Source organism: Lepidochelys kempii, chromosome 2 (assembly GCF_965140285.1).
Source record: "Lepidochelys kempii isolate rLepKem1 chromosome 2, rLepKem1.hap1, whole genome shotgun sequence".
NCBI lineage: Eukaryota > Metazoa > Chordata > Testudines > Cheloniidae > Lepidochelys > Lepidochelys kempii.
Window position 1 is genome coordinate 146257175 of NC_136381.1, and position 26351 is coordinate 146283525.

At 45.0% G+C, this 26351-nt stretch overlaps 1 pseudogene across 1 annotated transcript; it reads left to right on the forward strand.

The window, feature by feature from the left end:
* The first annotated feature begins 227 nt into the window (after nt 1-227).
* On the forward strand, nt 228-25094 carry LOC140906138 (uncharacterized; annotated as a pseudogene). Its single transcript, XR_013635275.1, has 5 exons — nt 228-987; nt 1664-2530; nt 9581-9696; nt 14093-14325; nt 23296-25094. The product of XR_013635275.1 is annotated as an uncharacterized LOC140906138 (transcript).
* Nucleotides 25095-26351: the final 1257 nt, after the last annotated feature.

The window sequence follows — 26351 nt, forward strand, 5'->3', positions numbered from 1 at the left end:
GGGCTCAAAACTATGCGTTGACAATGCCTACAAAGATGAGTCAAGAGAAGCCAGAAACCGAAGCAAAAATGGCACTTCAACAAAGAAGCATTTGCATAGGAAGTGAGTGAAATGGACCTCGAGTATAATGTCAACAAGGACATTGATGAGGACTATGGAGAGTTTCTCTCTCAGATAATCTCACCAGCTAAGAAGGCAAAGACATTGAAAACACTGGGACGCAAGCAGAGGATCACTGAGGAAACTGAATCTGGTGGCGAGGAGGATGCGCATGAAATTAGAAGGAAAAATGGGTGAAGAATACAGAACACTGTGCAAAGAAATTTGCGTGAAGATCAAAGAAGACCCTGAAGACTTTAGAAAGAAAAAATTGAAAGAGGCGGTTGGAAAGAACAAGCATCTGAAGAAGGTAGAAAAAGATGTTAGGCTGAAACATGTTATCCCACAGAGCTGAAAGATTAAAAAGGTCAAAGGACATTGGAAAGGAGCAAGATGAAGGAAATATGTACAAAATTCTACAATGATCTCTACTCCTCGCATGTCAATGTCCAGCATACACTGCTGCAGCAGGCTACAGAAGAAGTTCCCGACATTATGTGGGAAGAAATTGAATACGCAGTTCATAACATAAAGAGAGGGAAGAGCCCGGGAGTGGATGCTATTTGGCCAGAATACCTCGAAGCAGGAGAAGAGACTCTCTTCAAAGCTTTGGCACAATGGTTCACCATCTCCATCAATAACAAGCATATTCCAGATGCATGGAAGAAATCGAAAACAATACTATTGATGAAGAAAGGCGATTCAGAAGAATTGAGCAACTACCATCTGATCACACTCCTCTCACAAGTGTATAAGGACTTCACCCACGTCATACTCAATCAGGTTAAGAAGGATCTTGAATTCACAATAGCAGAGAACAAACTGGTTTCTGCTCAGGGTATTCAACAATTGATCACATTTACTCAGCTCGGCAGCTCATCGAAAAATGCAAGAAATCATAGAATATCAGGGTTGGAAGGGACCTCAGGAGGTCATCTAGTCTAACCCCCTGCTCAAAGCAGGACCAATCCCCATTTTTGCCCCAGATCCCTAAATGGCCCCCTCAAGAACTGAACTGACAACCCTGGATTTAGCAGGCCAATGCTCAAACCACTGAGCTAACCCTCCCCACATTGTGTATTGCATTTGTCGACTGCAAAAAAGCATTTGACTCAGTGGAGACTAACGCTGTCTCAACACACTCAATGAAATCTGAATCGACCCAAGGTAAATTGACCTGCTGAAAGAAATTATCTGCAATTGTTTGACAGAGATAACATTATTCAATGTCCCCTGCATTATTGTTATACGTAGAGGATTCAGACAAGGTGACACAGGGCATGGCTACACTGGAAACTTGAAAGCGCTGTTGCAGGAGCGCTCCTGGGGCAGCGCTTTGAAGTATGAGTGTGGTTGCGTGCGGGCCCTGGGAGAGAGCTCTCCCAGCGCTCCTGGTAATCCACCTCCACAAGGGGATTAAGCTCTGAGCACTGGGAGCACGGCTCCCAGCACTCGGAACCTGTTTACACTAGCGCTTTAAAGCACTCTGACTTGCTGCGCTCAGGGGGGTGATTTTTCAAACCCCTGAGCCAGCAAGTTAGAGCGCTATAAAATATAAGTGTAGCCAAGCCCTCAATCTCACCAAAGCTATTTGCAGCAATACTGGAATCACTGTTTAAGAAATTGAACTGGGAAAAAGAAATCAGAACTGATGGTAACACATCTTCTCTTTGCTGATGACTGGGTAATATTGGCAAAGGGCACAGCAGAACTGGAAAACAAATTGCAGCAACTGCAAACGCTTTTGCATGATATAGGGTTGGAAGTGAACATGTTGAAGTGGATGCAGAATGAGCATTGTGCAGCAGAAATCATCACTATAAATGGGAAAGTAATCGAGGAGGTCGACAAATATATTTATCTGGGACAGCAACTGAACAGACTCAACTCATTCGAAGGGTAATGCAGTAGGAGGAGAAAGGTGAGGTATACAAGTTTCAACAAAATAAAGATGTCTCAAATGGATGATGAACTCCCGTGAAGAAAAGGAGAGAACTGTTTAATTCCACTGTTCTGCCAGCAATGATATACAGAGTGGAAAGCTGGTCAACAACAAAAGTGGAGGAAGAAAAATTCACTGTCACCCAGAGAGCAATGGAAAGGCAAATGTGTAAGATATCACTCCATGATCACATACCTAATGAGATCAGAAGGCATACAGAAGTGACCAATGTAATGCAGGTGATGTACAACGCAAAGCGGAGATGGGTGGGTCATGTAGACCAAAGGAAGACAATAAGTGGACAACCTGCATCAGTGACTGGAGTCCCACAGACCACAAGCAACTGTTGGGCAGACCAAAAATGTGCTGGGCCGATCCCATGACAAAATTCTTTGGCCAGAAATGGAAAGAATGTGCTCGCAACAAAATGGAATGATGTGGTGTCAACTTGCATTCGTGGAGAGACGGACGAGGACAAGCTAGACAAAGGTGACTGCTTTATCTTTTATGCAATATGCATTAAATTTTTTATGATAAGTTTACTGACAGAACAAAATGTTCCTTGTAACTCGGTTATCTGGGTGGCACCCCCTTGTGGCCTGCGAGGCCCTGACTACCCCACTGTGTGTCCCTGATGGTTGGGTGTTGCCCCTCGCAGATCCAGTATGGTGGCGCCTTAGTCCTCAAACCAAGGCACACTAGTAGGTCTATTCCTTCTGGGGTGTTAGAGTCCAAACAAAGGAAAACAATAAATCAGGGGCATCCGAGGATGTGTTGGATGGACTGAGCTATTCCGCTTCAGGCTTTTCTCTGTGTGCTAGTCCTTTAGAATCATAGAATATCAGGGTTGGAAGGGACCTCAGGAGGTCATCTAGTCCAACCCTCTGCTCAAAGCAGGACCAATCCCCAACTAAATCATCCCAGCCAGGGCTTTGTGAAGCCTGGCCTTAAAAACCGCTAAGGAAGGAGATTCCACCACCTCCCTTGGTAACCCATTCCAGTGCTTCACCACCCTCCTAGTGAAAAAGTTTTTCCTAATATCCAACCTAAACCTCCCCCACTGCTGTTATACCAATAAAATAAAAACCAGCAGGATCTTATTAAAGGGGAAAAGGCAAAATACCACATTTATTGTGAATACAGAAAGAATCCTAGTAAGCAGTTAGTTATAGCTATAACATTCCATTCAATCTCATATTTATTCACACATTCATTCATACACACACACACACACAGGTTCTGCAAGGTTGTTATCATAGTTACCAGCCTTAGAGTTGCTCATGCCAAGCCACTGGCCAGGTGGCCTGGAAATGAGGAGGGAGCAGGGCCTTGTCAGATGCTCATCTGATGCTCCTGGAAGTTGGTTTGCAGAATCAGACTCCAAAGTTCTCACTTTCTAGAGTCCATTTTTATAGGAATTTCTTCCTATGCCAGTCTATGGGAATTGCTTCATCATGCTGTTACTGAATCAATCAGCAGATAGCACATTCCTGACGGCTCCGTGCTGCTATATGTTATCTTGTTCTTTGGTTCTCCCATTCTTGAGGCTGTTGGGTGGATTCCAGTCTGCCCTCCGGGGGTCGTCTGATTATTTCTACTTGACGCCTTCTTCAGATGATGGACACTGGATTCTTAGGCTGGCACCTCCCTCATCATTCAGTTATTATCCAAACCAAGCATCCATCCACATACATCCTCTATCTCTATTTTAATCATAATTGTTAATACAACAAAAGGGCGGGGAGTCTCTGGGTGCTGTTTCTGTTGTTACAGAGTATTGCTTTGAGTCTCTCTGTGTGAATTGCTTTGAGAACAGACTCTGTCTTAGAATGTACTAACGCAATTAGCAGCTTGCAAGTTTCACACATAGAGGGAGAGAAACAGTACCAAAAACCAAGAGACCTCTTAATTAGTAATACCCTGGAATTTAAACTATGGGGAATCAAACTCATTTGTGATTTTAATACAGAACTTCTTTAATATGATCCAACACTGCAACTTGAGACCATTACTCCTTGTTCTGTCATCTGCTACCACTAAGAACAGTCTAGATCCATCCTCTTTGGAACCCCCTTTCAGGTAGTTGAAAGCAGCTATCAAATCCCCCCTCATTCTTCTCTTCCGCAGACTAAACAATCCCAGTTCCCTCAGCCTCTCCTCATAAATCATGTGTTCCAGTCCCCTAATCATATTTGTTGCCCTCCGCTGTACTCTTTCCTATTTTTCCACATCCTTCTTGTAGTGTGGGGCCCAAAACTGGACACAGTACTCCAGATGAGGCCTCACCAATGTCAAATGGAGGGGAACGATTACATCCCTTGATCTGCTGGCAATGCCCCTATTTATACAGCCCCAAATGCCATTAGCCTTCTTGGCAACAAGGGCACACTGTTGACTCATATCCAGCTTCTCTTCCACTGTAACCCCTAGGTCCTTTTCTGCAGAACTGCTGCCTAGCCATTCGGTCCCTAGTCTGTAGCTGTGCATGGGATTCTTCCGTCCTAAGTGCAGGACTCTGCACTTGTCCTTGTTGAACCTCATCAGATTTCTTTTGGCCCAATCCTCTAATTTGTCTATGTCCCTCTGTATCCTACCCCTACCTTCGAGCATATCTACCACTCCTCCCAGTTTAGTGTCATCTGCAAACTTGCTGAGGGTGCACTCTATCCCATCCTCCAGATCATTTATGAAGATATTGAACAAAACCGGCTCCAGGACCAACCCTTGGGACACTCCACTTGATACTGGCTGCCAACTAGACATGGAGCCGTTGATCACTACCAATTAAGCCCGACGATCTAGCCAGCTTTCTGTCCACCTTATAGTCCATTCATCCAGCCCATACTTCTTTAACTTGCTGGCAAGAATACTGTGGGAGACTATATCAAAAGCTTTGCTAAAGTCAAGGACTTTCCCTCATCCACAGAGCCAGTTATCTCATCATAGAAAGCAATTAGGTTAGTCAGGCATGACTCACTATTGGTAAATCCATGCTGACTGTTCCTGATCACTTTCCTCTCCTTGAAGTGCTTCAAAATTAATTCCTTGAGGACCTGCTCATGATTTTTCCAGGGACTGAAGTGAGGCTGACTGGCCTTTAGTTCCCTGGATCCTCCTTCTTCCCTTTTTTAAAGATGGGCACTACATTAACCTTTTTCCAGTCATCCGGGACCTCCCCCAATCGCTGTAAGTTTTCACAGATAATGGCGAATGGCTCTGCAGTCACATCTGCCAACTCCTTTAGCACCCTCGGATGCAGTGCATCCGGCCCCATGGACTTGTGCTTTTCCAGCTTTTCTAAGTAGTCCTGAACCACTTCCTTCTCCACAGAGGGCTGGTCACCTCCTCCCCATAAGGTACTGTCCATTGCAGTAGTCTGGGAGCTGACCTTGTTTGTGAAGACAGAGGCAAAAAAAGCATTGAATACATTAGCTTTTTCCACATCTCTGTCACTAGGTTGCCTCCCTCATTCAGTAAGGGGCCCACAATTTCCTTGACCTTCTTCCTGTTGTTACATATCTGAAGAAACCCTTCTTGTTACTCTTAACATCCCTTGCTAGCTGCAACTCCAAGTGGGATTTGGCCTTCCTGATTTCGCTCCTGCATGCCTGAGCAATATTTTTATGCTCCTCCCTGGTCATTCGTCCAATCTTCCACTTCTTGTAACCTTCTTTTTTGTGTTTAAGATCAGCAAGGATTTCACTGTTAAGCCAAGCTCGTCGCCTGCCATATTTACTATTCTTTCTATACATTGGGATGGTTCGTTCCTGCAACCTCAATAAGGATTCTTTAAAATACAGCTAGCTCTTCTGGACTCCCTTCCCCTTCATGTTATTTTCCCAGGGGATCCTGCCCATCAGTTCCCTGAGGGAGTCAAAGTCTGTTTTTCTGAAGTCCAGGGTCCGTATTCTGCTGCTCTCCTTTCTTCCTTTTGTCAGGATCCTGAACTCGACCATCTCATGGTCACTGCCTCCCAGGTTCCCATCCACTTTTGCTTCCCTTACTAATTCTTCCCTCTTTGTGAGCAGCAGGTCAGGAAGAGCTCTGGCCCTAATTGGTTCCTCCAGCACTTACACCAGCAAATTGTCCCCTACACTTTCCAAAAACTTCCTGGATTGTCTGTGTACTGCTATATTGCTCTTCCAGCAGATATTGGAGTGATTGAGGTCCCCCATGAGAACCAGGGCCTGCGATCTAGTAATTTCTGTTAGATGCCAGAAGAAAGCCTCGTTCACCTCATCCCCCTGGTCTGGTGGTCTATAGCAGACTCCCACCACAACATCACCCTTGTTGCTCACATTTCTAAACTGAATCCAGAGACTCTCAGGTTTTTCTGCAGTTTCATACTGGAGCTCTGAGCAGTTATACTGCTCTCTTACACACAGTGCAACTTCCTCACCTTTTCTGCCCTGCCTGTCCTTCCTGAACAGTGTATATCCATCCACGACAGTACTCCAGTCATGTGAGTTATCCCACCAAGTCTCTGTTATTCCAATCACATCATAATTCCTTGACTGTGCCAGGACTTCCAGTTCTCCCTCCTTGTTTCCCAGGCTCCTTGTGTTTGTGTTATAAGCACTTAAGATAACTTACTGATCATCCTGCTTTCTCAGCATGAGGCAGGAGTCCTCCCCTCTTGCGCTCTCCTGCTCGTGCTTCCTCCTGGTATCCCACTTCCCCACTTACCTCAGGGCTTTGGTCTCTTTCCCCCAGTGAACCTAGTGTAAATCCCTCCTCACTAAATTAGCCAGCCTGCTTGCAAAGATGCTCTTCCCTCTCTTCGTTGAGAGGTGGAGCCCGTCTCTGCCTAGCAATCCTTCTTCTTGGAACACCATCCCATGGTCAAAGAATCCAAAGCCTTATCTCCAACTCATCTAAGTAGCAAGTTGTCTTAGGCTATTGGCTGGAACCAGGCTTCCCTGGTCAAGGAAGTAGCAGAGCTCTACTCTCCTTCCTGGTCAGATCTGAACTGGGCTAGGTCTTCTCCTTTTAACTCCCCTCTCCGCACCTGAGATTGGCTGCAGGTTTAGCAGGATGTGGGATCTTTAATCCCCTCATTGCCAGTATGGGGCCTATCTACCTCATCGCATTCTCTCTCCTTCAGGATACTGCTTGGGTTATGGCTCTTCCCAACCAACTTCCCTCCATCCTGAGAGAAAAAAAATCTGCATTTTGGTGAGCACCTGCAGGCCAATGCTGTATCCAGATCTAGAAGGACTGGAGGGATAGGTATTACCACATGCTTCAGGGGCTGGTGTCTTTCATGACATGAAGCCATTGTAGCAGGGCATGATTCATTACGAGAGTGAACTTATTGTCAAGGACGTAACATCTGAGTGCTTCCATGGCCCATTTCACAACTAAGCCCTCTTCTTCTATCATGGAGTGGGCCTTTCTCTTGGGAACAATTTTCAGCTTAGATAGAGGATGGGGTGTTCCTCACCATCAATCATCTTAGACAACAATACCTCAAATTTCAGAGGCATCAGTTTGTAGGAGAAATTCCTTGGTGAAATCTAGGGTGCATAAGATTCTGCAAAGGTGATATTTTAGGGTCTGAAAGACTTTCTCATAGGCTTTTGTCCAGTGGATCTTTTTTGGGCTACTGCAGGGATCGGCAACCTTTGGCATGCAGCCCAGCAGGGTAAGCCCCCTGGCAGGCTTCGCCGGTTTGTTTAACTGCCGCGACTGCAGATTCGGCCGATTGCAGCTCCCACTGGCTGCAGTTCGCCACTCCAGACCAATGGGGGCCGCAGGAAGCAGCAGCCAGCACATCCCTCAGCCCACGCCGCTTCACACAGCCCCCATTGGCCTGGAGCAGCGAAACGCGGCCAGTGGGAGCTGCAATAGGGCGAACCTGCAGATGTGGCAGGTAAACAAACTGTCCCGTCCCACCAGGAGGCTTACCCTAGCGGGCCGTGGGCCATAGGTTGCCAATCTCTGGGCTACTGTCTTTAAGCTTAATGCTGAGGGGGCCACAATAGATGAGAACCGCAGTACAAACTGGTGGTAGTAACCTAAGAAACCCAGAAACCTGAACATCTGCTTCTTTGTAGTCAGAGTGGGCTGGACCTTGTCCACAAGAGATTGTACCTGACCTTTCCCCAAGGTATACGTGAGGTAAGGCATCTTGTCTTTGCCTACGCAGTATTGTGCAGGGTTGCTGTTAGTCCATCCTCTTTGATGGACCAAAGTACAGAAGCTACTTGCTTTAGGTGGTCCTCCCAGCTCTGGCTATAGATCACAACATTGTTGAGGTAAGCAGTGACATAACCGTTATAGACCGGAGGACGTGGTCCATTAGCTGTTGGAATGTTGCTGGTGCATTGTGTAAGGCCCATGGCATGGCCTGGAACTGATACAGGCTGAAGGGGGAGGCAAAGTCTGTTTTTTTCTTGAGATTCTGGTGTGAATGGAATTTGTGAGTATCTTTTGGGTTAAGATCCAGGGTGGTGATATATTTGGCTGCACCCAGCTGATGTAATAGTTTTTCAATACATGGCAGGGGAAATGTGTCAAACTTTTATATGGCACTGACTTTTCTAAAGTCAATGCAAAATTGGTTGGTTACATCCAGCTTAGGGACCAATATTATTGGACTCCCTAAGTCACTACAGGATTCCTCAGTTACCCCAAGGTCCAACATAGATTGGAGTTCTTGTTCCATGAGCTCTCTCAGCTTCTGGGAAAAAGGCTGCGAGTTTTCCCTGACACAGTGTCCAGGCTATGTGATGGGTGGTGAGGTGGGTTCACCCAGGCCGGGCAGAAAACACCATTGAGAAGGCAGCAATCAGCTGTTGGGCTTGGATCTTCTGCTTTGGCGCGAGATTGTCCCCAGTATTAACTGTTCTGAAGTCTGAGATGCTGTCTGTCTAAAGCCCTAACTCTAGTTCCAGAGGGTAGCAAGCTATACGTATGCCCTCCCTTGCTTTTTCCAGCTTTAGGAGATTGACATAGTAAATTTGTTTGGGCCTCCTCTTGACTGACTGCCTGATTTCAAAATTCACTGGCCCTACCTGACCAATAATTTTGTAAGGAGGCCAGTAGTTTTGACTCAGAACTAGAGAGTCAAATTTAGGAAGCAACAAGATCCCCCTATTAGAACACTCAGAGGTGGGCCCCTTTATTATAGGTTGTTTCTTGGGTGCTGTATGAACTTAGCAGATTCTCCTGTGTGATGGTACCTAAAGTCTCTTAGCCTTTTGCAAATGGTGAGGCTGTTTTATACAACACTGTCACCTTGGGGACTTAGTTCCTCCCACATTTCTTGTACTAAATCCAGAGTCCCTCACGGCTGCCTCCCATTCAACAGTTCAAATGGGGAGAATACTGTAGATGATTGTGGTACCTGTCATACCACAAACAGGATGGTGATGGTGGGGAAGCAGCTGGTCCCAGTGACAAGTATCTGTGGCAAATAATTTTTTTAGTGTCTGATTAAAACATTCTACCACCCATCATTTGGGGAGGGTAGTTGACGGTTAGGAGGTACTTGATCTTCAGTGGTCAGCTTTTGTTTTTTGTTTGTTTTTACTTCAGATGTAAATTTAGTTCCGTAGTCTGTGAGAATCTCCTGAGGAACCCCTACTTGGGCAAAGATCTTCATCAATTCATAAAACCAGCTGCAGTGGCTTTGATGTTTGTGGAGCACAAAGGTAAGGCCTCAGGATATTGGGTAGCATAATCCATGATTACCAAGATTTAGCAAGAACCAGCCCACATTTTTGTTGAGTGGCCCAACCATGTCCATTCCAGTCCTCACAAATGGTATGCCAACCAAGGGGAGATGGACCAGTATAGCTGTCATAAATATACAATGGGCAGCTGAACTGAATTGCCTTACCTGTAAGGGGTTAATCTGTTCAATTAAATAGATGGCACCTGACCAGAAGGACCAATGGGGAAAGAAGATACTTTCAAATCTGGGGGGGCGGGGGGGGGCGAAGGTTTTGTTTGCGCTCTCTTTCTTTGTTTCCTCTCTGGATGGAGAGAGTGACCAAACAGGTAAAACATCTCCTAAAACATACCTGAAATGATACATCTAAAGTTACAGTAATTGTAAGTAAAGGCAAGGAAATGTGTTAGATTATCTTTTGTTTTAGCTTATGAATTTTCCCTATGCTAAGAGTGAGTTTTATTCCTGTTTTTTTTTTTTGTAACTTTGAAGCTGAGCCTATAGGGGAATCCTTTGTGTTTTAAATCTTTTTATCATCCTGTAAAGTTACCTTCCATCCTGATTTTACAGAGGTGCGTCTTTTACTTTTTTCTTTATAATAAAGTTCTTCTTTTCAGAACCTGATTGATTTTAGTGTCTTAAAGATAAAGGGTCTGCTCTGTACTTATATTAAAGGCAATTGGTTGGTATATTATTCTCAAGCCTCCCCAGGAAAGGGGATGAAGACGCTTGGGGGGATATTTGGGGGAAATAGGGACTCCAAGTGGTCCTTTTCCTGAATTTTTGTCTAAATCACTTGGTGGTGGCAGCAATACTGTCCAAGGACAAGGAAAGGATTTGTTCCTTGGGGAAGTTTTTAACCTAAGCTGGTAGAAATATGTTTAGGGGATCTTTCATGAGGGTCCCCACATCTGTACCCCAGAGGTCAGAGTGGGGAGGGAACCCTGAAAATAGCCTTCGTCATTCTCTGGGGTGCAGTTAGTTGACATTCTGAGCAAGAGGTGGAGAAGTCTGGAACCTTCTTATATATCCTGGGCCAGAAAAACAGGGGCATCTGGGACACCAGGAATTAGGTTTGAACTTCCTTTGGTGATCTTTCTCTAGGTGGTACAACCACTCACCCTGAATTTCAAAATGGGGGAATACTTCAGGTAGCAGGGGATCCACTATCTTCCCATTAAAAATGACCACTAGTACATAGGACCAACTTAAAGTCTCATCTCCTTTTTGTTCTTCAATAACGTTGTAGAACCTAATCAGGATCTCAGATTTGGATAAGGGGGTAATCCTAAACTGCAGGAAGGACAGGGATCCTAAGGAAGCAACTAGCTGCTTGGAACTCTTGCCCTCTGGCCTGGCTATGTGCTATATGAGTGAGGCCTATTGGGCCCCAAGTCAACTGAGGGGATGCCAGCTGTGAGGACCCTGTGCTCTGGGGAGATCCCAAGAACGCCGTCAGGAGGTCCCCAAAATAGTCCCAGTCTCAGTCAATAATGACTGGGTAACTGAGTGATGTCATGAGGCTGGCAATTAGGGGTCTTGTAAGCTCCTCCATGGGAAGCAGAAATTGAGTGTGGGAATATGGCTTTACATCCCCATGCAAACACTATAAGTAGATGGTGCTGCGGGGCAATCTTGGAGTTGGTACTGATGATTCTTTCATGAGGGTCAGACCGCTCTGTGTCCCTGAGATCACAAGGCCCATTACTTCTATCCAGTTTAACCAGGCTGGTCAGTTTAGCTGGCCCTGGCCAACCTGTTTGGGCCTCTGCAGTCCAGACTTACCGTAACTGCATTCCATAAACAGACAGTCCTGGTACCAGTGCCATGGGAGGCCACAATTAAAACACACATCCTGGACCTGGTTGCTGGTATGGAGGCCTCCCCATCATTTCTCAGTAATCTCTTCTGCATGGGCCTTCCCTGTGCCTGACCCCAGGATTTCCCTTTTTTGAGATTGGTGAGAGTTGGAGGATTCTTGAGCTGACCCTCAGCCAGACTATTCCAATTCCTTACTTTGAGTTGTTCATGACTCCCATGACTTCCTGAGCTTCTTAAATCCTGGCTAGGGAGGCCCTGGGTAGGGTTCTTCAGGACACAGATCCTCTTGGCCACATTTTTCATTCACCAGAGCTTATTCCTTGGCCCAGGAGGGTCCCTTTCTGGATATTGCTATCCTAGCCACCATAGAGATCTCCATTAGCTGGATTGCTTCAGTTATTGTCTCAAGCCAGTGATGTAACACCCAGTCTCCTTCCCTGACAGGGAGTACCTGTGTAAACTATTTGAGCAGAATCATTTCCACTACTTGAACCCCTACCATTGTTTTGGGTCTGATCCACTGCCAACACCAGTCTTCCAGTTTCGTGCCATCACGTGGGCCCAGGCATTCAAAGGATATTGCTCCTCCCAAAATCACTGGCTGAATGATAGCCAAAGAATCCAAAATGGCCAGTTTGACTCATGCAGAATCTTATGATATTACTGAGTCTAACCCACAATAGGCCTCTTGTGCAATTCCAGTCAAGTGTGCGGATAGTAAGATTGCCCATTACTCATGTGCCCACCATGTTGCCCATTATGATGAGATTACTGGTTCTGTGGATGAAGGGAAAGCAGTGGATGTATTGTTTCTTGACTTTAGCAAAGCTTTTGACATGGTCTCCCGCAGTATTCTTGTCAGCAAGTTAAGGAAGTATGGGCTGGATGAATGCACTATAAGGTGGGTAGAAAGCTGGCTAGATTGTCGGGCTCAACGGGTAGTGATCAATGGCTCCATGTCTAGTTGGCAGCCGGTATCAAGTGGAGTGCCCCAAGGGTCGGTCCTGGGGCTGGTTTTGTTCAATATCTTCATAAATGATCTGGAGGATGGTGTGGATTGCACTCTCAGCAAATTTGCGGATGATACTAAACTGAGAGGAGTGGTAGATACGCTGGAGGGGAGGGATAGGATACAGAAGGACCTAGACAAATTGGAGGATTGGGCCAAAAGAAATCTGATGAGGTTCAATAAGGATAAGTGCAGGATCCTGCACTTCGGATGGAAGAATCCAATGCACCGCTACAGACTAGGGACCGAATGGCTCGGCAGCAGTTCTGCGGAAAAGGACCTAGGGGTGACAGTGGACGAGAAGCTGGGTATGAGTCAGCAGTGTGCCTTTGTTGCCAAGAAGGCCAATGGCATTTTGGGATGTATAAGTAGGGGCATAGCGAGCAGATCGAGGGACGTGATCGTTCCCCTCTATTCGACATTGGTGAGGCCTCATCTGGAGTACTGTGTCCAGTTTTGGGCCCCACACTACAAGAAGGATGTGGATAAATTGGAGAGAGTCCAGCGAAGGGCAACAAAAATGATTAGGGGTCTAGAACACATGAGTTATGAGGAGAGGCTGAGGGAGCTGGGATTGTTTAGCCTGCAGAAGAGAAGAATGAGGGTGGATTTGATAGCTGCTTTCAACTACCTGAAAGGGGGTTCCAAAGAGGATGGCTCTAGACTGTTCTCAATGGTAGCAGATGACAGAATGAGGAGTAATGGTCTCAAGTTGCAGTGGGGGAGGTTTAGATTGGATATTAGGAAAAACTTTTTCACTAAGAGGGTGGTGAAACACTGGAATGCGTTGCCTAGGGAGGTGGTAGAATCTCCTTCCTTAGAGGTTTTTAAGGTCAGGCTTGACAAAGCCCTGGCTGGGATGATTTAACTGGGAATTGGTCCTGCTTCGAGCAGGGGGTTGGACTAGATGACCTTCAGGGGTCCCTTCCAACCCTGATATTCTATGATTCTATGATTCTATGTTGCCACTGCCACTCATTCAAACCTTCTGAGAAAGGCCTCTGGATCATCTTCAGGTCCCATTTTTGTTAGTCTGACTGGTACTGGGGCCTCTGTCAGATATGTGCCGGAAGACCGACTATTGTGGGAGGCTGCAGTATGGTCACCACCTGATGCACTAGCTGTTGTTGTTGCTGTTGCTGCTGAAAAATTAAATCTTGGATCAGCTGCTGGTGCTGGGTGACCATCTGCTGGAGGAGTTGCTGTAGCTGCTGCTGCTGAGTTGGCCGTTCTGTTGCATCATCCATTTCAATGGTTGCTCCATGTCCATACTGCTGGGGAGGCTTTGTTTTTTTAAAGTCCTGACCTACTCCCTTCCACAGGGGTTAGCCTGATGCCTGTATTCACCAGCAAATTTGTAAATGAACTGTTTAGATAGTGCTTCCTTGTGGCCAATCAGGGCATGACTTCTCCTCTGCAAGTCCCTGAAAGAGGAAAAGAAATAAAGAAATGGAAAAAGATGGGGTGGAGGAAGCAAAAGTAATACATATATTTCAAAAGCAAAAATAATAAATAATTGTTTTAAAGTTTTATTTAACTCATTTAGGTTCCTCCATTGTATTGGATATCTCAGGCAGAAAAGGAGAGCTGGAAGGAGGAAATAACCAATCCTGACTTCAGAGCTGACCAAGCAGCTAAAGGATCTTCAGGCAGTTTGGAGCCCTGAGGAGAAAGGGAAATATGCCAGCATGTTAATTATTATATTTTAAACACTGACTTGTGCCATATATATGTGGAAAGGTAAATTCCCTGGTACATACCATAAAAGTACAGGAAAAGGTACAGTAAATTGTATTTTATTTTGAAAATCACTTTAAAACTACACATGCATAGTCACAAACCTCCCTTTCACCAACCCCCTTTGTCACAAACCACCATGCAACCTGCCCATCTCCTGCACTTAATTAGCCCTTCTTTGACACTCAGCTTCCACAGCCTGCACTCACATGACCCCTCCAGTCAACAAGAGTAGCATATAAGAGGCTTAAAGACCTTATCTCCCTCTCTCACACACACAACCATACACAAACTGTCTAAAGACATATAAAGCTGACTTTAAGGGCTCGATCTTAAAAGCTGTGATAAAGGTGGGAGGGATAGCTCAGTGGTTTGAGCATTGGCCTGCTAAACCCAGAGTTGTGAGTTCAGTCCTTGAGGGGCCCAATTAGGGGTCTGGGGCAAAAATTGGGATTGGTCCTGCTTTGAGCAGGGGATTGGACTAGATGACCTCCTGAGGTCCCTTCCAACCCTGATATTCTATGAAATCCTGGAGGTGCAGAGTGCCCAATGTGAAGTTAATAGTAATGGAAGGTATTAACTACTTCTGAGGAGCTGATTAGCACCTTACAGGATCAGGTCCTAAATCCATTCTTCTCTGGAAGGAAATAGATCTGGACTCTTGGTTTCACAGATCCAAGCTGGTTTTGATTTGATTCTTATCTGCTTCTTCAAGCCCTTCCAGGGCTGTTCCTCCAATAGTTCTTCTTCTGCACAGTATACACTAAGGGTCTTTGTACACTGAAATATGAAGTGTGATTAAAGGACAGGTAGATATATCCACACTAGCTTGATCTGTGCTAGCATGACTAAAAATAGCAGTATTGACATGGCATCACAAGTTCCCACACAAGCTATTTATGTGAGTATGTACTACAGTAGCTCCTCACTTAACGTTGTAGTTATTATGTTCCTGAAAAATGTGACTTTAAGTGAAACAATGTTAAGCGAATCCAATTTCCCCATAAGAATTAATGTAAATGGGGGGGGTTAGGTTCCAGGGAAAATTTTTTTTGCCAGACAAAAGACATTATATAAATTTTAAATAATTTTAAACAAGCAATTTAATACAGGTATAAGTTCTAAACAAACAATTTAATACTACAATCATCACTGCTGAGAATGAAGCTTGGTTGAGGTGGTGGAGTCAGAAAGTGGAAGAGGATGGATTGTCTGGCTGCTCCTCTTGCTGTTCTTGCAAGCACAGGCACTGACTTTGCCAGGGGCAGGGGGCTCAACCCTTGGCCCATCCAGTCCACCCCTTCCCTCAAGCCCCCACCCTTGACCCGCCTCTTCTCCCCCTTTACTTCACACTCTGCATCCTTCCTTCTCCCCACTCTCTTCTGAATGCTGCAAGCCAGCTGATTGCCGTGGGCAAGAGGCAGGGGAGGGAGGGAGGGGGGAGGCATGCTGAGTACTTGCTCCCCCCCCCCCGCCCGGGGCAATCAGCTGGTTTGTGGGACAGGAGGGAGGGAGGAGTGAGGACTTGGCATGCAGGCTCCCCCTCCCTTCCCTGCCTCCTGCCCAGGGTAATCAGCTGGTTTGCATTGTTCAGGAGGCAGGGGAGGGAGGCAGGGCCTGTGCGCTGAGTCCTCGCTTCTCCCTCCTCCCCCGCAAGCCAGCTGATTGCTGTGGGTAGGAGGCGGGAGGGAGGAGGGGAAAGGTGCTGATCCCCGGGGTCTGCCGGAGGGCAGGAGGTACTGTGGGGATGGGGGTGGGGCGAAGGGAGGCTGTCAGCTGTGGAGAAAGCAGGCAGCCAAACAACGTAAGAGTGGAGCATTGCATGACTTTAAATGAGCATGTTCCCTAACTGATCCGCAACAAAACAACGTTAACCGGGGCGACGTTAAGTGAGGAGTTACTGTACTCAGAGTCCCCAGTGGGCTTCTACAGCCTGCACTGAAGTCCATGCTACCGCATCTGCACTGCTATTTTTAGCTGTGCTAGAGCAGGTAAAGCTAGGACATGCTGCAGTCAGAGGTTGGATTACAGTGCAGACATGTCTACACTATGAGCTAGGGGCGTGATTCCCCTGCTATTCATGTATACACACTCCTACTAGCTCTCATCAAATTAGCATGAATACAATTAGCAGTGCAGCCATGGTAGCACTGGTAGCAGCAGTGGAGGCACAGCTGAGCCACGCCAAGTACAAACCTACCTGAAAGCAGTACGTATGCAGCATGGCTCACCTGTGCCTCCAGTGCCCTACCCATGCTACTGTGGCTACACAGCTCTTTACACTTGTGTTAGCTCTATGAGAGCAGCGCAAGTATGGTACATGAACAGTAGGAGAATCGCAACCCTACCTTGTAGAGTAGACCTACCCTCGAGGCTAAGATCCTGTGCTATGCTTCTAGGAGGCGCAGAAGGTACAGCCCAAGGGTTGGGAAGCACTAACTTTGTGCCCTCCCAGTGATGGGCAGTTGCAGGCTCCCAATTATGCCCTTGGCATAATTTAGGCAGCCTTGGGGTACTTACGTCATAAGAACAAAATTTGGACAGTCTGCATATGTCAGTTGAACCCTAAAAAACACCCAAACTCCAAATGAATAAACAAAAAGCATATAATATTCACAAAAATTGTAAAGGAGCACAGAAAGTCAAGAGGAAGAGACAAAAACAGTGGCGAGAAGAATTTTATTTGGGGATACACTTTGGAATAATACATTTCAAAGATTTACTGGACTATAAAATAAAGGGGGGACAACTCCTTAGTTATCCATCACTTAGGTGTCAAAGTGAATGTTGTGTGAATGTTGGATCCTCCTGTCACAAAGGCTGGAGAGGCTGGTAGCTTAATGTCTCAAAAAAGCTGAAAAAGCTATTTAGGCAAAGATTGTGGCTTGCTAAAGTTGAGGCTTGAACACTGAAAAGCATGATTTATATAGTTTTTTATGTAACCAGACCCATCTCTTTTCTCTTGCTTAGTATCACATAAATCTATGTTCTTTATCAATAAGCTTATTCTCAGTTTTACTATAAGCCATCTCAGCACTGTTATACCGAAGTAAAGTAGGAGTTCTGAGCTAAAATTTAATAGCTTCTGTGAGAGAGACTGGACATGGCAGAGCGATGTCTCTGGGGTACATGGGAATGGGAGTTCACGGACTGTTACCTGCAAGGCAAGGTTAAGACTCGCAGCATCCTGAGGAATTTGCTGGTGAGGCAGATAGACTGGTGTGGCAAGAGCTAACACACAGTTGAAGCCCCAGCAAAACTGATTCTTGCTGAGGCACAGAAGTAACGCAGTGATGCAAGGCTCTGGGTGCCCTGAGGAGAGTGTCACACTGACATAATCCAATGACCCTTTCAATGTATTTTTATTTGTTTGATCTTCAGAAAGAACTCCCTTGTAAAACTGACAACTCTAAATGTAATTATGACATGTCCTGGAACAATACATTGTATAATTATAGAACCTGGCATCATGCAGTAAAGTACAAGTAAGTCTGTACCAGTATAACATTAGCATTTTCTCTGTCAGTCTGTACTTTGCATATTAGATAAGTAAATGTAGTCTATGTTGCTATAGTTGCTCAATTGAAATAACGGGCTAATTTACCAAGTAGCTGATGTGAAAAAAGAAAGAAGATGAATGTTATTGCTAGTGCATTCTTCAGATAGAGACTGGCATCATAGGAATCAGTGCACATTCTGCATTAATTCTACAACATATTTTGACGGTTCACATTTTGCCTCTAGTTATTTGCTTTTTTTCTACTGACATTTATTTTGTATTTGATTTATTGTTTTGTTCCCCTCCCTCACAATGGTCTTAATTTAAAGATATAAGGTAACATTTCCAAAGCTCCTACCCAATGTAGGAGCCTAAGTCCCATTTTAAAAAGTTTCTTAGGGCCATATTTTTAAAGTAATGTAGGTGCCTAAAATGCAGATAGGCTCCTAGTGGGATTTTCAAAAGTGTCCATGTGCTCAGCACATATTGAAATCAATGGGAGTTAGGAACCTAGCCAACCTATCTACATCTTTAGATGCCTAAATAGCATGGAATGTCTGACCTTAAGTACCTAAGTTACTTTTGGAAATAAGACATAGGAAGGGGAAATGGGCAAAGTTTTTTGCATTGAAGCATGTCTGAGGTCCTGCAAATTAGAGCCTCTAATTTAAATGGGGGGTAAGGATGATGGAGGGCTGCCTTTTGGTAATTCTGCCGCTCAACTGTGATTGATAAGGCCATGATCCTGCAGTCAGATCTGCTAGGAGTTCCTGTTTGGAGTTCCACTGTAGCTTTCAAGAAGTGTAAAGCTCTATACTAGTGAATATGATTGTGGAGCAGGGGGTCTAAGGTTGTAATTCCATCCTGGGGTTTTGGCAGGGGTGCTGGAACAATTTGTATAGTGGGGATGCTGAGAGTCATTGAAGCAAGCTATAAACCCTGTCTGTAATGGCAACCACTTCAATCCAAGGGGGAATGCAGCACCCCCAGCACCCCTGGTTCTAGCACGTATGGGTTCCGGTGATGTTATAATCCATAAAACTGAAGCTAGAGTGAATTCTTAGTGTTAATAGTAAACCCCAAGGCCAAATGGTAGCCTCTATTCATAAATCTTTATTGCAAGAGTACATTATTTCATTAGAGATGGACCCAATTGCCATGGTTTCCTTGACTACTTTCAGCTCGTGCTGTTAATTTTAATCCTTGACTCATTAATTTTTGGTGCTCTTTTGAGGCTTGCTCATTTTCTCTTTTTAAAAATTGTATTTATTAGTTTGGTTGCCTATTTTTCTTTTTTGTTTTAAAGTCATTATTTGATTCTTGTTTACTTTCCCTTTTTTGTTTTGTATCCTTTCTCTCTCTTTTTTGTGTGTGAACAGCCCATGCTAATTTTTAATTAATGCTTTTCCTTGCAGTAATAGCTCACCACACGGCTTCTATGTCTCTCATATAGCACTCCAATCTGTAACTGCAGTATGGGAGTCTTAAGGATCCATGCTTCTAAGAGAGGGGAAGACTGGAGTGTTAGCTCTCCTTGCAGATGATCTGAGATCTATGGGGATGGTAATGGCTTTCACAATGGTCTTCAAGTCTTTCCCCTTCATGCAGTTACAAATCATACCCTGCTGAGGGGTAAAGGCAACAGCTGCACTGTGAGGTCCTGTCTACACTAGAAATTAGGACCCATAATCCTCCAGTTTGCAGCTTCACTGATAGTAGTAATGTTGAAGGCTGTAGTGTAGACAGGACTGAGGCATTTTTACCATCATATTGTCTAATCCAGAGTCCTGTTTACAATACAGCCTATGCCATTGTTCCTGCCACTGAAGCTGTAGTGGTGATCAGTTATGGATCCTAAATTTACCAGTGTAGATGTGGCCTTTGTTCATGATTACTGAGTTTTGGAGGACTTTTGCCTTTCAGATGGGTTTTGCAGGGATCAGCTGCAGTGACTATTGAGGATCCCAAATGTCACCTCTGCTGAGTGCGATAAGGAGTTTTGCTTCCCAGTCCCTGTACTGGAAAAGCAGGGTGAGATTTTCTCACAACCCTATTGCCTCCTGCTTACTCAGTCTTTTAAGATTTAGTTTTATAATGATAGTTTGTAACACTGGTCTAGCTTGTTCCTGTACTGTCATCTTCCCAGACATCAGGCCAGGAGGACATTACAGATACTAACCTCTTGAACCATTCAATTATCTATTTAGATCTTTCATTGACAAGCAATTTTTTTCTTAAATAGGAACAGGACAAGTTTAGACCCTCCAACTTATTATTAATGCTTTTTAGTAACAATATCTAGCAATGCATTCATGCCACTTTTAATTTTCAAAGCATTGTACAAATAACCTAATTAAATTAAATTCATTAATTTAGTAGTTAAGACCTTGTATAAACCACATTTGACATTCAGCTTCCATTAAATCTCTTGCTGACAGATGCTTTAATTGATCTAGATTTGGCAAAGGTTCTGGGCCAAATTCACTCATTGCCTAGAAACTAGAAGAAATCAGTCCCCAGCAGCAGAAAGTCCACAGGAGTGGATGTGTAACTGTGCAAGCTGTCTCCATTGCCACTTTAGGACATGGAGCAGGCCAGCACCATCCACACAGTGAGGATGTAAGGCCAGGCCAGATTGCAGATGTACTGAAATGGTTTATAGAAATTTTAGAGTTGACTTCCCTGCAGCAGAAATTTCGGGGATGGGTCAGCAGAAGTACCACAGCCTACTCTCTCCTTGGTGAATTCCACCTTTTTGTACTGCCTGAATCATAGAATATCAGGGTTGGAAAGGCCCTCAGGAGGTCATCTAGTCCAACCCCCTGCTCAAAGCAGGACCAATCCCCAATTTTTGGCCCAGATCCCTAAATGGCCCCCTCAAGGATTGAACTCACAACCCTGGGTTTAGCAGGCCAATGCTCAAACCACTGAGCTATGGGGTGAGGGAATAGCTCAGTGGTTTGAGCATTAGCCTGCTAAACCCAGGGTTGTGAGTTCAATCCTTGAGGGGGCCATTTAGGGATCTGGGCCAAAAATTGGGGATTGGACTAGATGACCTCCTGAGGTCCCTTCCAACCCTGATATTCTACAAAATGAACCTGATCCAGTATATGAATATATTATAGCTGTGCTTTTGAAAAGGCAAAACTTGAAAATGTTCCCATCTTTTCACTATATTTGCATTTATCTATGATTAGTTCATTGTGAGATACAACCCAACTGTACCTCTTTACCCAACATACAGTTTAAAATTAATAATCTCTTAAAAACAGATGTTTATTTTGTCTTCCCTCTCAGTAAGTAATATGACATTCACTGTGCCTTGAACCAACATCCCTCATCTATTCAGTATGAGAAGTAGTTTAGAAATTATATAATTATGTAACCTTGTAAACAGTCTTGTTCAAATGGCATTCTGCCTACTTTTACAGAGGAGCAGTCAGCAACTGGACTGACACTAAGGACTGATTTTATGACAACTTGGCAACTCTTGACAATGGCTAGAACACGTTAACTGCTTTTTGCTGGAAAATGCCACTTAAGGGGTTTGGGATTTTTGTTTTGTTTTTCTGTTTAAAGTTTATGCAGTGCAGAACCTTTATTAGAATAGTACTTGTTTACATTTATTTTGCATTTACCTCTGTGCCAAGGAGTTCTATTTTATTATACTTAATTCCGGACACCCTTCTCTGATGGTTTTCAGTTGCAAGGAGTGTTGCCTTGTAGTCAGGGGCTTAGGCCCTTTGACATACTGAGGGCAGTTTTGGTAAGGGAGTCCAGGCTTCCCCATTCCCTCAGAGTCCAGCCCAGCCAAGGGCCCTGTAAGGGTGACAAAAGTGTCTGACACCCAGGAACACCTAAGGCTGCCCTCCCTGAGACACTTTCTACCACCCCACTATTGTCAAAAATTCACAGTTTGCAATAGAAAAACATGAAGGTGATCAGCTCAGCGCTTGGCGCCTCTTTGCAGCTGGGCATGGCAGCTCTCTCCCTCTTGGGGCAGCAGCTGCCTCTTCTTGTGTCTTGACCCTCCAGCTAGGTCAGTTCAAAGTCTTTTCCCTTAAGGGGTAGTCCATAAACAAAACACAAGGAATCAACTCAAATAAACTGGGCTAGTAGGTGAGAGGGGGGGAATGTCTCTCTCTCCAGGTATAACAGAAGCAGGCCCTCCCTTTCCTCAGGAAGGGACAATCATTGAGGGAAAGATCCTGCCTTTTTCAGGAGCTGCAAGGTAGAGGTCCCTTCTCTTCCCTGAGCTGCCCAAAAATGAACTGTTCTGCTCCCTTTTAACTCCTTCCCTAGTGTGTGCATCTCTTGCAGGTGTGGCAGGGTAGGGCAAGGACAAAGCACCTTAACCCTTTGTTGCCCAGTGTGGGGTTTGTATAACACATCACACCCCCTCTACCTCAAGATAAAACCTGCGGACCCAGGGCCATTGGGATGTTCCCCCACTCCTGGGAGAAAACATCAGTATTTTGGTGAATTTTTCTGACTCTATACTGAATTTGGAAAATTATCATCTGGAACCTGTTTGACCAGTTGACTGATATGCACACTAATTCTTGAATTCAATCTGCTAGTTGGATTGTCCGTTTCTCTAGATGGCAGACAAGCTGCATCTGGCTACTTATGGGGGATGTGTCATGAATGCTGGTCCACTGTCCCCCACACTGATTCATTGTCCCCCATTTCACCATCTGTGGAAGGCATGCTGGCACCAGAGGAAGCTGGTTTTTGCTGTGCTCGTAGTACATGTGATCAAGTACTGGCACTTACAACTTTAATCAAAAATAGTTTCTAACATAAACTGAAGACTGGTTCAGTTTTCCTTGACCTGACTGCAGCATACAATATGGTTTGGCATATGGGTCTTTTGATTAAATTGTCTAGAACTATGCCAAGTTGGTTAGTATGTGCAATGGCTCTCTTTCTGAGAAATCACCATCTCTGTGCACATATTGGTGATAGAACAAATGCTTGGAGACACCAGAAGAATGACCTCCTGCAAGGATCATATTGTCTCCAACATTATTCAACTTATATTCGAATGGCCTACCACATACTGGGTCTCACAAGTTTGTTTATGCAGGTGACATATGCCTCGGCATTCAGCCACACTCCTTTGAAGTACTTGACAGAGTTCTGAATGCAGTATGGGGACTATGGCTGATTATTGTTGTCTGTGGCACCTGATACCAAGTGGAAGTAAGACTGTGTTGAGTGTCCTCCATTTCCATCATGCACAAGTGGGCAGAGAGCTGGAAATCTTCTTGCCTTGAATATCGTTGATAAGAACACTGTGGCTTGGCTTGACCAGATTATATATGCCAAGTAATACTGAATTCGGAAAGAATAGGGCTGGAGAGACAGGTACTAACACATAAGCTGAGCATTTGTGTCCTTCATGGCATTTAACAACCTCAAGGGGGCATGGTCGGTGACAGGCTTGAATGGGTAACATTGCTGAGAGTCCACAACCAATTTAACAGTGAGACCTTCCTTTTCTATTACAGAATCTGCCTGTTCCGAGGGAAACAGCTTGAGCTCAAGCAGAGTACTGGGAATTCCTCTCCATTTATTTCCTGGGACAAGACGGCACCGAGTCCCACTTCTGAAGCGTCAATTTATAAAATGAATTATTTTGTGAAGTTCGGACTGTTAAGGTTAAGGAACTCCCTGAAGTCAAGGAGGTCCCCATCAAAATGTTCAGTACTGCAGAGCTCAGTTCAAAGGGCAGTGGCTTAGCCCAGGCCTGAAATACAGAAATTTCCTCCTGGGACCATGCCTGCTGCTCACGGAGTGTCTGATTTTCTGCTAGGAGCTGCACCACTTGGGACTGCAGCAGATGGTTCTCAGTTTGATGTTGCATGACCCGCTCCTGGAGATCCAGTACCCTATGGGGTCTGGTGGGTGATGGTAGACCTGCCCCCTCCATATTCCTGTTAAAGGGCTCCCACAGAGGGGGTCAGAAGCGGGTCTGGAAAAACAGATAGAACCCTGGCCAGGATTCTGAAATACTTCTTTTGGCCCAGGATTCACCAAAAATTAAAGATTTCTGCAAATCCTGCCCCAAATGCCAACTAATAGGACCTAAAGAAGTGAAAAAAGTCCCTCTTGTCCCACTCTCTTTGTCAGCATCCCATTTGAAAGGGTCAGGATGGACATCATTGGGCCCTTAGAAAAAAGTGCAGCTAGGTAAAAGCAAGTATTTGTTATAGTTTGATTTTATACTAACTGCTATCCTGGGGCAATCCCACTGTGCAAACCCAATTAAAAGACTATTTCAGTTGAACTGCTAAAAGGCTTTCTCAGAGTAGGAGTACCTAAGAAAATCCTCACTGGTCAAGGAACTGTTGACCTGAATTTATGGGCAGGTTTATTATGACTCACCCCTGCTCTGATCAGAAGACATTTAAGGTTCTTGTCCCAATTCAGGCTACAGGGATAGAGAACACATAGAGTTCACACATCGTGAGAGGACTCTCAGAGTGTATGGCAAGGACACTTATACTGAGGATAATACCAACTTGTTAAGGTCTTTATTAAAATGAATGAAAGAAGAATTAACGTTACAAAACACAGAGTCACCAAGAAATAATACAATTCTATGATCCTTGGTGGTAAATATCTATTCTAAAAGACTACTTAAGCTAGCATACTCACACCCTTCCCTGAAGACCTGGTGGTAGGAGACAGAGGACCAGCCTCATCTCTGGCATGCCCGAGGAACTGATGGTCCAGGCTTCGCAAATTGGTAGGGACTAGGTTCGAGTGTTGAGTAGCTAGCCTGTATTGCGAAGCTGAGTTGATAGCTTGACAGAAGATAGGAAAAAGCGACTACCCTGCATGGTTGTTTGCTCTCTTATAGGGTCCCGGTACTGCCCACTGCCAGAATCTAGGCCCAACCTACCATGCCCAAATCTTATTTCCTCACCCACATAAATCTTTGGGTACACTTACTCTATAGGTTAACATATTATGACATTGTAACAGGGTGCTGGCCAGGAGGTCCTGAGCCAGTCCTCTGTTAGCCTCGCTCCAATTAAGAAGCATTAATTGGGGCTGGCTGAGTATGCCTTGCCTAACTGATAGAAGGGAAGCACCTGCGGGCATCATTAGCCAGGGGCTATATGGGGCTGGCAGGAAGGAAGCAAAGGTGGGGGAGAAAGGAAAGGGAGGAGCCAAGGGGTGTGTCCCCCTACTTGCTGGAGAAGCTAGCTGTCCCCAAGGTTGCTAGTTTGGAGCGGTCTGTAAATAGAAGGTGGTGGGAACTGACACTGTAAATAAAAGGCACTGGTGACTGCACCCAGAAGAGGTCTCTGGCTGATTTGTGGGTGTAGGGGTCCCATAGTGTGAGGGCAAACAGGAAGATCCCCTTACATGTGTGGGCTTGTCTGGGATTCGAGAGTCAACCGCATTTGCTCCAACCCCTCAGACAGAGACAAACACCTACAAGATCTCTATCAAGCATTTTTACAACTACAATACCCACCTGCGGAAGTGAAGAAACAGATTGATAGAGCCAGAAGAGTTCCCAGAACTCTCCTACTACAGGACAGGCCTAACAAAGAAAATAACAGAATGACACTAGCCGTCACCTTCAGCCCCCAACTAAAACCCCTCCAACGCATTATTAAGGATCTACAACCTATTCTGAAGGATGACCCAACACTCTCACAAATCTTGGGAGACAGGCCAGTCCTTGCCTACAGACAGCCCCCCAACTTGAAGCAAATACTCACCAGCAACCACATACCACACAATAGAACCACTAACCCAGGAACCTATCCTTGCAACAAAGCCCGTTGCCAACTGTGCCCACATATTTATTCAGGGGACACCATCACAGTGCCTAATAACATCAGCCACACTATCAGAGGCTCATTCACCTGCACATCCACCAATGTGATATATGCCAACATGTGCCAGCAGTGCCCTTCTGCCATGTACATTGTTCAAACTGGACATTCTCTATGTAAAAGAATAAATGGACACAAATCAGATGTCAAGAATTATAACATTCATAAACCAGTCGGAGAACACTTCAATCTCTCTGGTCATGCGATTACAGACATGAAAGTTGTGATATTACAACAAAAAAACTTCAAATCCAGACTCCAGCGAGAAACTGTTGAATTGGAATTCATTTGCAAATTTGATACAATTAACTTAGGCTTGAATAGAGACTGGGAGTGGCTAAGTCATTATGCAAGGTAACCTATTTCCCCTTGTATTTTCCTACACCCCCCCCCGACATTCTTGTTAAACCCTGGATTTGTGCTGGAAATGGCCCACCTTGATTATCATACACATTGTAAGGAGAGTGGTCACTTTAGATAAGCTATTACCAGCAGAAGAGTGGGTTTGTGTGTGTGATGGGTGGGGGGTGTGTGTGAGAAAACCTGGATTTGTGCTGGAAATGGCCCAACTTGATTATCATACACATTGTAAGGAGAGTGATCACTTTAGATAAGCTATTACTAGCAGGAGAGTGGGGTGGGAGGAGGTATTTTTTCATGCTTTGTGTGTATATAAAAAGATCTTCTACACTTTCCACAGTATGCATCCG